The sequence below is a fragment of the Muntiacus reevesi genome, chromosome 3 (assembly GCF_963930625.1).
Source record: "Muntiacus reevesi chromosome 3, mMunRee1.1, whole genome shotgun sequence".
Lineage (NCBI taxonomy): Eukaryota > Metazoa > Chordata > Mammalia > Artiodactyla > Cervidae > Muntiacus > Muntiacus reevesi.
In genome coordinates, this window is record NC_089251.1 from 201160163 (window position 1) to 201176866 (window position 16704).

Consider the following 16704-nt stretch of genomic DNA (forward strand, 5'->3'; position numbering starts at 1 on the left):
TCAGCCCACCATGGCTCCCCATCACTGGCAGAAAAGAGCGGGGAGGAGATCCCCGTATCCCAAACCCCTTCTGGGAGCTATAAACTGGGCGGGTGTTGCCCACTTCCTCTGCATCACGGGAGGAAGGCCCAGGGAGTTGAGTGTGAGCCTTCAGGAGAATGGCTTTCTGTCCAGAGGGCAACGTGGGAAGGCTGGATGGAGGCGGAAGGGGACGTGCGGACAAGGACTGTCGCGGGGAGGAGAGAGGCCTGCATCTTATTGGAGTGAGGCACCTGGATGCAGTGGCCATGGAGGGGTCGGTGCGCTGGTGCCGGAGCTGTCCATCTCCCTTCCTCTTCCTTCCCCTCCCTGCCGTTGACCCACCACACACGGATTTATCTGGGTTTCATCTCTGCTCATCCTGCCCGTACCCACCCACCCACCCATCAAAATGTGAATTTCAGGAGGGCAGGGACTCTGTCCACCTTCCCTGCGGGATCCCCAGTGCCTGGCACCCAGGCTCAATGCACAGATGAGGAATGGTTATCCATGTACCCATAAATGAAGAACTCAGTGCATTTTTGCCCTATTTGTATTTAGGTAGACAGGATGGGAAGCTTATTTGTGTTTTGTTTAGCTTTCACTTTTTATTGTCACTTGATTTTTAAACATTTTATTTGCGTCTAGGTGATTTACAATATTGTGTTAGTTTCAAGTGTGAAGCGCAGTGATTCAGTTATGTGTATACATACACGCATTCTTCTTTTCTGTTCTGTTCCCGTATAGGTTATTAAAGAATATTGAGTAGACTTCCCTGGTGGCTCAGATGGTAGAGAATCTGCCTACAATGTGGGAGACCCAGGTTCCATCCCTGGTGGGGAAGATCCCATGGAGAAGGGAAAGGTTACCCACGCTAGTATTCTTGCCTGGAGAATTCCATGGACAGAGGAGCCTGGCCAGCTAAGTCCACGGGGTGGCAGAGTCAGACACAACTGGGCAACCAACGCTTTCACTTTTCCTGCGCTTTATACTAGGTCCTCGTCTGTTACCTATTTTATATACAGTAGTGTTTATACGTTAATTGGAAAGTCTACTAGTGGAGGAAAAAACCGCTCCATTGGGGGGCCTGCTGAGCCCCCTGCCACCTCTCCCCACCCTAGACTAAAGGAAGGATATTTGAACGGGCCCAGCCATTTGACTTTCTTTCTCTTCCCCCTGAGTCTCCTCCCTCCCCAGACAGACCTGGAAGGTCAGGCTTGCAGCACACACACCTCTGATGATCTCACCCCATTGCTGACCCCCACTGCTAACTCCTGGCCAAATCCCTTCCTCCTTGGCCTGCAGTGTCCAGGAATGACGCTTCCCCGGACACAGCAGGCACCTAGGGACCTCTGTCCTCTTGTCCTGTTTTCTATGGGGATGGGCAGCCTTCAGAGTCCCACAGACCTGCCCACCTGCGTCTGACACTGTCGTCTGACCACAAGCAGGGCCGGAGGAGGAGGGTTTGTCCCCAGCCTCGGGGCTGCGGGCTCTGGGGCCCAGCACAGAGCCTGACACGTGGTCAGTAGGCAACAGATATTTTCCAGTGAACGAAAGAATGCATGTCACCCTGACTGGCATGTTGTCGGTCGTTTGGAGAGGCTTGGAGTGAAGCGTCCACTGGCAGGTCATCACAAGAACATTCAGAAGACTATGCTATGGCCCCCAATGATAGCCCTGCGTCATTCCTTGGTGCCATGCCTTTCCACAAGTTCCCCTGAACTGTCGCTGGCTCTTTCAGTTACCACCTAAACCTCTCACCCAGCAGAACGCACAGCTGGGAACGCTCGGCTCTGAGGGGCGCTGCCGGAGAAGCAAGCCCAGTTTCACTTCTCCTGGAGGAACCTCTGATCTAGGACGTGGCTGGCAGGGAGGACGGGTGGCGAGGCCTCTGGGGAGATGTGACCTCACCTAAGGGCGGGGGCGAGAGAGATTGCTCAGTCGGGGACATGAAAGCCAAGCAGGAAAGCCAAGAGCTCCCAGGGTTCGTTCCCTGGCTGGCGTTGCGGTGAGCCCTCCCTAAGACATCCCATTGTTTCCTTTTTAAAAACACCAGGCCAAACAATGCTTCCCAGATCCTGCTCCTGGGCCCAGCCTGGGAGAGCAGGGACTCCGGGAGGGGCTGGCTCGGCTCCCACCCCGAGGGCGGGTGCACCGTGCCAGGGCCCCAGGCTGGCCTGGCCTCCCGGGTCACAGAGTCCAGCTCGGGTCATCATTCAGGGCCTCTGAGCCTCTTGGGAGACCCCAAGCTCCCTGAGGCAGGGCCAGGGTGGTGTCCAGGCTCTGTGTACCCACAGCATGCCGCTATCACTGAGTAAGGAAGGGAAGAGTATTTCACCCTGCCCTGGTCCCAGGGAGGGAAGATGCTGGGAGGTTGGGAGGATTTAATGAGTTGAACTTAGACCACGGCCGGTCCTCTCCTGGACTTGCCTCCAGGAGCTGGCCTGGCGGGGCAGGGGAGGTGAGGAGCTGTTGGGGGGGCTCATGCTTGGCTGGAGGGGGCCCTGCTGCAGGCCAGCTGGGAGGACAGGCAGCCCTCAGATGGCAGGGTCCAAGAGCCCCTGGAAGAAAGGCTAGACTGACCCACTCCAAGGTCTGGGCTGGCGGTAGCCAGCGGAAAAGGCCTTGAGTTGCCATCAAGAGTTCCCATATGCAGAGTGGTGGGGGGTGGAGCCTTGTGGAGAAAGAGCAAGACATTTCCAGAATGGTGGCCCCAGACGCAGAGGAAAAGTATTGGGGCCTGAGCATGGCCTCCCATTAGCGGCCCAGCTGCATGTCAGCACAGTCTCCCCCTTTTCCTCGACGGGCTGCATCCCTGTTCTCACAACCCAAACGCCCCCACAGCCTGCACCCACGCCCTCCCTGGCCATATTGATTTACTCTGCTTTCAGGCGACCTGTGGCCCCAACAGACGGGCTTCTGCCTCCTGCCTCCCACGTGGAGTCTGTCGCTCAGCCAGCTGCTGGGAGGCACCCAGGGAGAAGGAGGCCTGCTTCCCATCCAGTCTCTCGGGAGTCTCATCATTATTAACACTCGGCAACTTGGAAATCAGGTTCATGCCCCAGAATTCACATCCCCTCAGAGCAGCTGTGCAGTCCGTATCTCGTGGTGGAATCTATAGCCTCCACAGGGCGGAGGCTTATTTTCAGCTACTTCCCAGGGCCTACCACATCGTCAGGGCTTTATATTCACGGAGCAAATGAATGAGTGATAGGAACTGCTAATTTTCCCTCACTGCACCCTGGGTGCGGTCTGACTGCTTTTCCTGTATCGTCTCATTTCAACTTCACAGCAAACTAAGGGCTAGGCGCTTCTCTGGTCCCCACTTTACAGTTGGGAAACCAAGACTCAGAGAGGTTAGGTGGCTTGTCCAAAATCACTCAGGCAGAAGGGAACAGAGCAAGGACGTAATTTTACATGTGGATTTTCTCCACCCTGGCTTGGTTCTCCTCTTGGAAAGTCTTGGGGGAGGTGGGTCCTCTTGCTCTTGGGGAACATTCCACCATCTGAGATGCTTGTATACCTGGAACTCATGGTTTCTCATACACCCCCATCCCAGGTTCTTGTCAAATTCAGTTTTGCGCTGGATGCTGCAAGCCCACTGGGCTGAAGGACATAGCGAGTCCTTCACACTTGAACTTGAGTTAGTTAGGAGCAGCTGTCGTGCCTGGCGGTCAGCTTCAGTGAAGCTGGTTGGGCCTCCCTGCACCCGTGCACCTGTCCCCGAGTCCACCACCCACTCTCCCTGCCCCTTGCTGCTTGCCAGCCTCAGCCAGGCTCTGAACTGGGAACCGGCCCGTGCAGACGCTAAGGATCCACAGACCAGTCTCCCCATGAGCTCTGCCAGCAGCAGCAGCCGCAGAGAGTGGGGTGTACACAAGAAAGAGGCCCCCAGGGGGCTCCGGGGAGTGTGACCACCTCACCAGGACTGGCGATCACTGCTGCCTTTGTGGTAGAAATAAACTCACGGGTGATGACTCAGTCCTCAAATGAAGTAGTAAATATCGTGTCCCTCTGAAACTGGGGACCCAGGAGAGAGATCTCAGTGAGGACTTGTTGAATTGCCCAGCACTGGGTAAGTTCCAGTTCAGATAACCTTCCTCACATCCTTCTTGGGGCCAAGGCGTGTCTGAAGAGTAAATCAATGAAAGTGCTGTCCAGGTTTCTGTGTGAGTTATGCCCACAGAGCCAGGCAGGGTTAGAGCACCTGCACCCCTTTCCGCCATAACCCTCTGAGGCAAGGGGAAGCCTTGCCCTGTGGGAAGCCCACACACAGCCCCTGGCCCTCCCCCCGGGACAGCGTCCAGTCTGCCGATAAGGGTTCAGAGCCAAGTGCCTGCATGACCGAGGCCTCATCTGTGGCTGCAGGGTCAGCTTTCAGCCTGCCTCAGGACCAGGAGAGGTCATTCCCAAGGTCACCTCCACCTCCCCTGACCCAGCCTGGGGAAGAGTCCTTCCATCTCTGCATCCCAGGAGCACCTTTTGTGGGCATCTCCCTGGGCGGGACCAACCTGTTTCTCACAGCTGTCCTGCCAGATGAGCAGCCTGGAGCATCATCCCCATTTGACAGGTGGGGAAACTGAGGCTGACATCATCACAAGGCCAGTGTCAGAGCTGAAAGCAGCTTCAGAGCTTCTGGCCTCCAAGACAACCAGCCCCCGCCCTTCACTGACTCCCGGGGAAAGAAAAAGCAGCTGGATAGGATGGTCCATAGCCTCACTGGACAGGGAGCACTGTTCTCTCATGGGTGCCCCATGGTGGGGGCAGTGCCACCCTAGAGAAGCTAGAATGAAGCATAGGAAAGGGGAGCTGCCCTGTGTTCTGGTGGATCCCTTGGAGTCAGGTTTGTGTTGGCACCAGCGCCGACCGCAGGATGAACTCAGGCAAGTCACTTAGCATTCGACCCTCATTCTCCAGCACGCCCATCTACTCACACTCACACACACTCACAGCCATGTGCACACGCAGCCCCACCCCCACCAGTGCTCCCCAAGTGCCCTGCGTGCGTGTGTGTGTGTGAGTGAGCGGGTGGGTGGGTGGGTGCCTGAGTCTCTGGAGCTCGCTCAGAGCCCCCCGCTCTTGGCTCAGCATCCGTGGCAGCCTTCTGCACAGGCAGCTGGCTCTGGAGGATGGTTTGAAGGCTCCGGAAGCGGCCTGTCCCCCAGGAGCGTCCCTCCCCCCTCAGCCTGCCTGTCGGGGGCTTCCCAAGCTCCTGCTGAGATCAGGATGGGGGGACCCCAACAGTGACCCCACAGTGGTCTCCATACACCTTCCCTTATATCCTCCCAACCACCCTGCAAGATGGGCAGTGATTCTCCGTTTACCACCCTTGTGGTTGTGATAAGAAAACCCAGACTCAGGAAGGTGGGGGGAGGCACTCAGGTCCCAGGTGAGAAGTGGCCACACCAGCATGTCAGCCCAGCTGACTTGGGTCTTCCCATCAAACCGAGAGGAGAGCCCAGAGGCCAGGCCTCAGTGAAACAGAGGCCCCAGGAGGCCACAAGGGAGCCCAAAGGAGAGAGAGAAAGGAGCCTCACTTTGGGACTGTGGTGTCCACCCTGAAGACAACTTCTAGATTCTTAGTTCAGCAGTGGCAGTCCTGAAGCTGTCTAAAGCAGTAAGACCTAAAGATGGACAGGGCTGTGTCGTCGCCAGATGGGCACACACACAGACATACACACACACGCACACACACACACATACACAGACACACACACAGATACACACACATACACAGATACATATACAGAGATACACACACATACACACACACACAGACACAGACATATATACACACACACATACACAGACACACACACAGAGATACACACACATACACACACACACACACATACACAGATACACACACAGAGATACACACACATACACACACACAGAGATACACACACATACACACACACACATACACAGATACACACACACATACACACACACACACAGATATAAATACATACACGCACAAAGAGACACAGACACATACATGGATACACACACACATACACACACAGAGAGACACAGAGAAATACACACATACACAGACACGCACACATAGGCACACGCAGAGATATACACACACACAGAGACATGGGCACACACAGACAGATACACACATACAGACACACACAGAGACACAGACACACACAGATGCACACACACAGGTATCCACGGTGAGACTGACTCCATGCAGATGGAAGGGTCTGCAGGCTGGGATGTGGGGAGGGTTCTGATGGACAAACCCAGGGGATGCCCGTGGACTGGGACAGGTGACCAGACAGGCACCCACACCCACCTTCTGAACCTCTCCAGACAGCTGCCATCCACTCGGCAAATGCTCAAGGGTCCCGCTCACCACCCTGACTGCATTTCAGTCCCCACGGTTACACAACGTCCCGAGGTGACCCAGAGTTGCAGTCGGAACCCAGGTCTATCTGACTCCACAACTTTGGGAGCTCTGGGTTTGGGGAGGTTTCATGCGGGCTCTGAAGGGAGAGGTAAGACGCTCTGAAGTCCAGGTTACATCCCAAGAGGAAAGCAGGGAGGATAACATGGAGGCAGTGGATGGCCAGGGACACCTCTTCCCAAAGACTGCTCTAACCAAGGCAGGTCACAGAGAAGGGCCAGGCCTGTGGGTGGGCCCCCAGAGGGTTTATAGTCCTTTCAGCCCAGGGTCCTGGGCTCGGGGGCTGAGGTCAGCCATCAGGGCCGTTGAGGCACTGGGGCTGGGGTACTGGTACTTTGGGGAGGTCGAGGCTGATCAGATGCTGGATCAGAGTCACACACTTTGGACCTAAAGGCTTAGGTAGCTTTGATTTGTCCGATATACTGTGGTCCACAAATAACGTTTAAAAAGTCGTACTAGTTGCTGACATTTCAGAATTAGGTGACTGTTGAGAATCTCCCAGTCCTCCAAGGCATTTACCTGCTGTAGGTGCATAATAGCCATCCACGATAGAGAAGCCAGCACAGCTCACCACAGTCCACACCCCTCCTTATCGCCCACCTCCGGCTTCTCTGCTCATCTTGCCAATCCTAGTGGATCTTGCCAGATCTTACCGGTCGTGTGCCCTCCAACTCACAGATGGTGGGAGGTTCTCAGGTGAGCAGACCTCTTTTCAACTCTTCCCCAAGCTTCCTGGCCTTGCAATAGGCCCCCAGGTATAGAAGACATGGAAAGGGGTGTGATCACATGTGCTAGGGATGTTCCCTCTTGTGGGCAAACAGAAAGTCAAACTAAATGAGAAGGAGCTTCTCCGCATTGAGATTCTGTGATGCTATGAGTAGATGAAAGGCAGAGAAGAACAGATAAGGAAGAGAAGGAAAGCAGAAATGGAGCAGGGGGAGAGGTAGCCTGGAGGCTTAGTGGTGACAGAAACACGGCAAAGCTGCCTTTTGGACGTCTCACTGTATCTTTGATGGTTAAAGGTGGTGGGTATGACTGCATCATTTAACTAATGATGTATAACAAACCCAGAGGCTTAAAATAGCAACCGCTTATTTAGCCCAAGGTCATGCAGGTCAGTAATGTGGGGTGGACTTGGTGGGGAGATCCTCTGGTCTCTGCAGGTTGTAGGTCGGTCCTGGCAGGTGGTTAGGTATGAGCAATGGGTCATCCGGGGACTGGTGGTGGTCAGCTAGGAAAATGATGGGGACTGAGCCATGTGTCTCTCATCTCCCAGAAAACTAGCTGCGCAGGGTTTCAAGAAGGTGAGCAGAAGCTTGTAAGGCCTCGAGACCTAAGCTCACAACTGTTTCATGGTCCCCCCCCACCACATACTGTTGACCAAAGCAAGCCACAAGCCCCACCCAGATTCCAAGGGTGAGGAAGCCAACTCCACCCCTGAGCAAGGAACTGGAAAGACACATCATATTGTGTGGAAAGGAGTGGGTAAGACAGCCGTTTTCACAATCATTCTACCACAAACAGAAAGCACATGGAAATGACTTAAACAAGACAGACGTTTGTCTTTCTCTCATTGAAAGAAGTCCTGCGCTGGCTATCCAGGAGTGTAAGTGCAGCTCCTCAAAGTCTTCGGGGACTCCTGGCTTCTCCCAGCTTCTGCTCTGCCACCTCAGTGTTGCTTCTACCTCTAAGGTTGCCTTGTGTTCCAAGAGGCTCTTGGAGTTCAGCCATCAATCTTTATTCCAGGCAAGAGGCAGAACAAACTGGGGTAGACAGAAGAGGCAGTATGCTAAAGAGCGTGCCTTCCAGCTGAGTGGCCCCAGCAAATCTTTTCAGGTCTTCTTAGTCAACACTAGCTGTAAAGGGGGACAGGAGATGTGGTCCTTGAGCTGGGAACTTGGCCACCCAGAATAAATCAAGTTTCTATCAGAAAAGAAGATATAGAGAATGAATATTGAGTATGAAACTTGCAGCGTCTGCAAGGGGAAGAGGGATAGAGGGGAAGGGAGGAGTTAAGCCACTCCCCTTCTTGGCATTTTAACTAAAGGCCTGAGGACTGCTTAGAGAGCAGTAAATCACTTTTTTTTCTATCACTTTATTTGTGAAATTATATTATGCACACAAAAGTGTGTATTAAATGCATATGTGCCTTTGTTAAAGAAGATAAACACCCATGTACCCAAAGAATGATCAGTTGCCACCCCACCAATAGAGCCTATGGACTCAGGGCAGTCCTCGAATCACCCGCAGAGAGGTCTCCCCCACATAGCAAGTCTCCCCGCAGCACCCACCACCCCAGGCTGAAAAGCTTGGGCGGAGACCCCAGCCCTAAGCAGGACTGCCTCATATCTGGATATCGCCTGCAGGAATTCATAGTGGCGGCGCCACGCCATGTGGGGACAAATCCTCTCTGCTCCCACCCCCAGACGTGGGCCAGTTTCAGCTGCACCCACATCTCTCTCATAAGCTTCGCTGGCTCCAGAAAGGACCTCCAAGGACCCTAAAGAGAAAAAATCAGTTCAGTTCAGTTGCTCAGTTGTGTCCGACTCTTTTTGACCCCATGGACTGCAGCACACCAGGCTTCCTTGTCCATCACCAACTCCCAGAGCTTGCTCAACTCATGTCCATCAAGTCGATGAAGCCATCCAACCATCTCATCCTCTGTCGTCCCCTTCTCCTCCTGCCTTCAATCTTTCCCAGCATCAAGGTCTTTTCCAATCAGTCAGTTTAGTGAGAAAAATAAACATTTGGGAAATGCTAATGTCAGAAGAAGGTGATAAAACATCTGGTGCAGATGAGGCCCCTCAGGTCTGGCCCAGACACACAGGCCCCCAGGATGACTTCCTGCCTAAGAGTGATTTGCCCCCATTTAGCCAAGGGGCTGGACGCAGAGCGGGGCACAGATGGCCTGGGTACCACAGCCTCAGCATCAGCATCCAGGCAAACCCACGGGAGCCAGAGCCAAGTGGCAGCTCCCAGAGGGTGTCCGCGCCCCAGCCCAAGGAAGAGCAAAGCTTGCCCCATTTTTCGTTCAGTGGCTATTGACCAGACACCCAGTGGAGCCCACTTCTTCTGCCAGATTCCCATGGCCATCTCTGGGGCACAGTGCTCTTAGCGGACGCCAGACAGAGCAAGCAAGAGCAACCAAGAATTCTAGGGCGTGAGCCCTGCTCCTGTGGAATGAACACTCTGTGTCAGTTCCCCCAGGGGTGTCAAACAGGGGTCCCCAAGCTGTTCCAACAAGTGTGTTCCTCGTATTTGGCTCCTGAAAAGTATTTAATTTGAAGAAAAGCCTCCAGCTATGAATACATGAATGAATGAATGTTTGACAGCCATGGGCTAGAAGATCACTGCTGATCTCTCCCACAAGTACTTAGTAAGAGGGTGCCCATGCAAACAAGCACCTGTGCAGGGTGGGGAGTCAGAGAGGAAAAGAACCAGCCTTGCCCACTGTCCCTGGGCAAAGGGTTCAAGGGTTCAATGAGAGAGGAAGACACACCCAGCAGAAATTAGAAAGCGATTCAATAGCAGACCCTGCACCCGTTCCTCACCTGTCACTGGTCCCATCCTCCCTTCCACCATTGCCCTGACTCTGCACCCACATTCCACCACCCATCAGCCACTCCGTCTTCCTTCTTGCAAGCAGCCTGGCAGGGATGGGCGGCAGCTGACTGATGCCCCAAGAGTGCTAGCACCCCATTCCTGGCTGGTTATCAGTCCAGATGTGGCATGAGAAGGCTGGAACGGAGGTTTCAGGGAAGGGTTCACTTGGCTTCTTTCGCTTTCTCCTCTCTCTTCCAGAAATAAGGGACCTTCTCATCCTCTTCCAGCCACTGTCCTGCAGAGAAGGAAGCCCAGAGCCACTTGGAAGTCTCACTCTTGCCCAGAGGGGCTGCCAGCACACGAGGAGGCAAAGTTGAGGGAACTGTGGAGACCAGGTTCTGAGTCTCCTGCAGAGCCCTATGCTCCCAGACCTGTCATTCTGGGAGGCCCAGAGCACCCCACTGCGTAAGCCCACCAAGGGAGGGGGGGCTTCTGTGCTTTGCAGCTGCAGACACCCCCCTGATGTGGTCTGATGGGGTTATCATCAAAGGACCACTTTTCTGCCTGGGGGAAAAGATATTTGGGCAGAGTTTTCAAAGATGAGCATGAATTTGCCAGAAGAATAAGGCAGGAAGAACATTCCAGGTCAAGAGAACAGCATGAGGAAGAACAAAACAAGGTAAAAAGCATAACTCCTTCAGGGTGGCAGGAAGTCCGGAAGGGTAATAGTTGACACGGAATATCACCACGGGTCGGGGCTCTTCCAAGTGATTAAGATCATTTAATCCTCACAATGACCTATGAGGACACGCAAACCTGATCCTCATTTGAGGATTAAGTCAGCCTTATCCCCAAGAGGGAGCTGAAGCAGAGAGGGTGATTAACTTACCCACCGTCACACAGCTCGGAAGTGTCAGAGCCAGGATATCCAGTAAAGTCCCTGGCCCCAGAGCCCAGACTCCGAAGCCTTCTGCTCCGAATCCTGACTGTCACATCACCTTGGGCAAGTCCTTTAACTCACCCTGCCTCTATGTCCTCAAGTGTGAAACGGAGACATAAAATCCTCATTGCCAGCCAGCCACCTGAGTACCAGGACTTTGCAGATTTTCTGTGTTTATACGGCGTCCCTTGCCCTTTCTCCCTCAGGGAGGCAGTCTCGGGACTTGGGTGGGTCCCGAGTCCACAGGCCTGAGTCTGCATCGCCACTGGACCCCTTTCTTCCTAAGTGGCTTTAGGCAAGTATTTTAATTCTCAGAACCTCACTTAGTGTAAAATGGAACTAGTGAAACCGGCTGCAGGGTGGGGAGGGGCCGTGGGCCTGTGCACCCCCAGGAAAGCCTGCAGTCAGAGTCCCAGGAACATCGCGGATGCCTGCGGAGGCGAGGCGCCGGGACGGGAGCAGAACAGGTCAGGAGCGCAGACGGCAGCGGGAGCCAGCACGGAGGAGGCGGGCGGGCGGGGTCAGCCCCATCAAATGCCGCGGAGAGGGCAACCGCGATAAGAGCCTCCAAGTGCCTGTCAGATCTGGCAATTAGGAGGTCATCAGTGACCTTGGCAGTGGCCGTGAGGGCAGCGGGAGGGCAAGAGGCAGGCGCGAAGGGAGTGGAGGCTGGCAGGGCGAGAAGGGCCTCCCACGGAGGAGATAAGTAGGGACACCAAACAGAAGCGATAAGGCCTCGGCAGCGGAGCAGGCCCTCCGGTTCTCAGGCACGCAGCTGGGCCCAGCCCCCGGCCCCACCCCTTGAGGACTTCGCAGCCTGGCAAAGGCAGGACCGGCACTTCCAAGGACACACAGGTTTTGTCTTTCCAGTCACGAGGGCATCACTTCAGAGTGCTGGTCCTCCGGGGCTTGAGGGATCACTTGCTCTGATTTTGTTGTCATAAATTCCTATGGACCCCTGGGAAGACAGACGGGGCATGCATCCCAGATAGGTGCATGGATGGATGGATGGAATCCTAATGATAAAAGGAAATTGAACTTTTTCAAAATCCCAGACTAGCTTGTAGCAGTTTAGTAACTACTGAAAAGAGGGTTCCGCTGCATCCTACCAATGAAAGTAAATGTAAAAGTCTCTCAGTCGTGTCTGACTCTTTGCGACCCCATGGACTATCCGTGGAATTCTCCAGGCCAGAATACTGGAGTGGGTTGCCTTTCCCTTCTCCAGGGAAATCCTCCCAACCCAGAATCAACCCGGGGTCTCCAGCAGTGCAGGCAGATTCTTTATCAACTGAGCCACAAGAGAAGCCCAAGAATACCGCAGCGGGTAGCCTATCCCTTCTCCAGCGGATCTTCCCAACCCAGAAACTGAATCAGGGTCTCCTGCATTGCAAGCAGATTCTTTACCAAATGAGCTCTCAGGGAAGCCCTGTTTCCTTTTATTACGTCCAGGACCTCGACTTGAAATAACAGAGCAGAGTTGTCTCTTCTACAAGAAGTGGAGAGGAGGAAAACGACTTTTGCATCTTAGAGAAGGGTCACGCACTCCTCTGCCCCACCACCAGAGTATTCTGGTCTATTAGCCCTTGTGGAGCACCTGAAACAGGGCCCAGAATATAATAGTTGCTCAATGAACACTGGTTTCTTTTCTGTTTGGTTGAAATCAGCACACGTTTCAGGGAGTGCTAACTCAGCGGTTTTCCTAGGCTTAGGGTCATTATAGGCATTCTGGGGACAACACTGATCAGCCCCAACAAGGCCCCAGCCAGCCACCCGATTCTCACCACTCAGGAGCAGAGAGGCCACTTCTCCTCTGAAGCCAGACTGACCTGATGCAGGCCAGGAAAGCCACTCCCTGCCCTGGACCACGACAGACCAACCCAGCAGCCAGGAGGACGGAATCCAATGCTGGCCCTGCCCCTTACCCAGCTGTGTGACCTTAGGCAACGATTTCACTTCTCTGAGCCCCATGCCTCTCATTTGTAAAATGTGGAGGATAATAGCCCCTGGGTATAAAGATGGTTGTGAGGATCATGTGAAAAATAAGTGCAAAGCCATCTATAAATAATAATAAGTAAATAATAATCACATAGCGATCATCATTGTTACTTTTGTAAAATAATAACAATTCTCCCCTAGATCACTCTCAATTGTACAAATGAACTGGGTTTCACACTCACGGTGAGACAGAGCTGAGGTTCTCAACCAGATTATGTCCAAGAGGAAACGCACTGATCAGAAAGGGTGAGACATTGGCCTGAGGTCACACAGCGAAAACATAGACCTCAGGTAGATGCCCCCAACCCCCGGTCAGGCACCTTTTCAAGGCCCTTCCTGAAGCCTAGTAAGATAACTGCTCGGGGCCAGGCCCTGCTCATCTTTGTCCTATCTTCCCCTCCCCCTTCTCCAGGCAAACATGATTTCATTCAGCCCCAATGTGTGAGAAGCCCGGGCTGATGCATAATTCATGACACTGATTTGCATTCTCTCTGCCAGGACTCCACTCTCTTCCCCCACCGCCCCCAGCCCAGCCCAGCCGCTCCTCCCAGATCGAGCATCTGCGGTTCCCAGTTGACATTTCCCAGTGGCTCTGGAAGCCCCATCCCAGAGCCGGAAATGCTTCACAAATCTCAGAGTGGTTCCTGGCCCTGTGGACCTTGGCAAAACGATTTGGGCGGGGAGAGGGGGACTTCCTTGGAAAACCGTGGTTCAGGCCTCCTTCCAAAACCTGCACTTACTTCCCACGCACCAGGTTCTAAGCCTCATCCCCCTGTAGAAGGTCACACCCTCTCTACACAGCCCCAAACCCCAAAGTACCAAGTCAGGTTTGCTGACCCCTGGCCATTGGCAGGGCTTGTCCCCAGGTGAGAAGGTGGGTCTGCTGGAGTCCAACCAGACACTCCCTCCGTGGCCAGGCCCAGGGACCGCAAGCCCCTGCACGCAATTTGGCGGAGGCCTAGGAGGCTGAGGCCTTGACTCTGTGGCCTCCTCCCCTGGTCTGAGCCCTCCTGGCCTCAGTCTTTTTCCCAGGGCTAGGAGTCGGCAGGGTTGGGGGGGGGGACCTACAAGGCCACACTCCCCATCGGGAGGCCTGGCAACCCCCAGGGAACAGGCCCCAGACCCCCAGAGTGGACAGACAGCAGAACCCAGACATCCAGGAAGCCTACAGGAGCATAAACGGGCTGGCCACCTCAAAACAGTGCCCTAGAGTGGCTGGCTGTGGGACAGCCGATGGCCCAGGGCAGGGACGGAGTCCGAGGATGAGTCCCGCTGGTCCAACCCCTGCAACCCTGCCGTGGCTGAGTGTCCGTCCCTGCAGGGTATCCCGCGGGGCAGCGGTCCTCCAGGCCCATCCCCACTTTACACATGAAAAATCCCCGGGCAGAGGGCTGACGCAGTCCTCAACTGGGAGGCGACAGCCTGGACTTGAACACAGGTCAGGAGAGCCCCCAGCCCTGCCCGACCCCAGGGCCCCAAGAGAAGGAGAGGCACAGACCCAGTTCCTATCGGAGGATCCCTCCCACTGCCCCGCGCCAAGGCCGGCTGCTCTGCGGGGAGCGCGGGGCAGGCAGAGACATTCTTGCTGAGCCTCGGCCACCTTATCGGTCAGCAGACATGGTGAGGTCAGTGTGGCTTCCTCAACCCTCACCTCAGCCCAGGCTTCCTGGGCCCCCTGTTGTGTCTTCGAGGGGAGAGTCATCGCTACGGGCTATCTTGTCATCTTCCAGTCGGGGCTGGTGAAGGCCCTGGAACCGTTCTGGGAACGAGGCACCATTTCCGGAGACAGCCCTGGAAAGTCCCAGCGGACTGCCCTCCTGACCCCTCAGGCTGAGGACATGACAGAGGCTGGCGTTGCACAAGGCTCGCCTACATTCCAGATCCAATGATAATGCTCATTTTTTGGATGAGGAGGCAGAAGTCGAGAGATTGTTTCATGCCTGGAAGATTCTTGGCGGTTGGATGGGGAGTGTGGGGGAGGGTGGGGGCAGGTGACACAGGTGAGGCTTGAAGCCTGTCTAGCTGGCCCACATGCCTGCTGGCTCTCAGGCCTTGTGGGGAGACCTAGGCTCAGCCCTTTTAGACTGATGTGGACACTGAGGCCAGAGAGGTTGAGTGGCCTGCGAAGGGCTACACAGCGTGACTAGCAGAGTCACGTACAAGCCCAGTCTCTTGGCCTCAAGACCTGCACACTCCACCACACCCCACTGCATCACCAGGTCAAGAACGCCCACTTCACCCATCCTGTGGGGAGAGAGCCCCTGGTTTAGAGGGCTTCCTGCCCTTGGTGCGAATGGGTAAACTGAGGCGTGGACTAGTTACCTCTTCCTCTGCAAGCTCCAGGCAAGAGGAGTCCCTAGTTCCGTGTATACCTCCTGAATACCAGCTGTTTCCTTGGTCACCTCCATGGAACCCTCACATTATCATGGAGGGGATGCTCTTGCCCCATTCTACAGATGGGAAAACTGAGGCCAGTGAAGTCATTTTCCCTTGGCTGAAATGTGAGGTGAATGGTGACCTCCAAGTCCCGATGGTCAAGCTATGACTCTGGCCTCAGGGTAGCCTGGAGGTTCAAGCCGTGAACCCAGACCCCAATGGCTGGGTCCAACTCTGCCAGCTGTGTGACCTGCCAAATTCCAGTATGGTCATTTGTGAAATGGGTAATGACCATGTCAGTCTCATGAGCTGTTATGAGACAGTGCGTGTCGGGCGCTTAGAACCAGGTGGCACATGGGAGACTCTACACACAGACTCCTGCTATTACTATGACTATTACTGGTAATAAAGATGGAATGGAGCTTTGAAAGTCTGAGGCCTTATAGCCCCGTGGTTCTCAAACCTACACAGGCATCAACATCACCTGGACGGCTCCGCACCCCCACTGCACAAGGATCTGCTTTCGTGAAAGTCCCCATGTAGGTGATGCTGCTGACCTGGGGTCTACACTTTGAGAATCACAGTGTTCTGTGCAGAGCTTGAAACTTAAAAATTCACACAGAGCCCCATTGGCAGGAGGAAAACCTGGGCTCTAGGGCTCAGAGGGGATGGCTTTGGGGAGTTCCCCGTGGGCCCCGAGCAGGAGGACACAATTAAGTCCCTACGATTCCCTAATTGCTGTGCTCTAATAATTGTGTGTTAATTGTTGAGGGTTATCTCTCTGGAATGCAATTGTCCCCAGGCCCCAGTTGTTGGCTGGAGTGATGCCAGGTGCCTCTTCTCGGGTGGAAGTCACTCGGGCAGAATCCTGGGTTGGGAGTGTCCCAACCAGATCCCTCCCACCCTGCTTCCTAAGCCAGGCACACAAGTCAGTTCAATGTGGCTGCTCCTCCAAGGAAGAGCCTGCCTCAGCCAGCTGCTTCTCCAGGACGCACTGAAGCCTGGGAGATGTGTGCCATCTCCAGGGACAGCACCCAGGGCTCAGAGAGGCCAAGAGATTTACGCGAGGACACAGATAATAAGCGACCAGCGTGGGCCCCACCCCACAGGGCTTCCGGCAGCCCCCTGCTCATCCTCCGGATCTCAGTCCAAGTGCACTCCTCGGCACCCCCGCCCCCGCCTCCCAGAGCCGGAATGGAAGCTGTCTCTCATCCTCAGAGACTTGCTGACTCAGCCAGGCCCCAGGTGCTGGAGGCAAGTCCCCGGAGTCTGCCCTCACAGCCGGCCTGGGGCCCGCTCTCATTCCTGGGTCCCTGCTCCTGCCTCAGGCGGCCCCAGGATGGGAGCAGCACAGCGCCCGGCCTGGCTTCCGCGTGGGTGTCTGTGCTCTTAGGGCAGCAGCACCAGGACA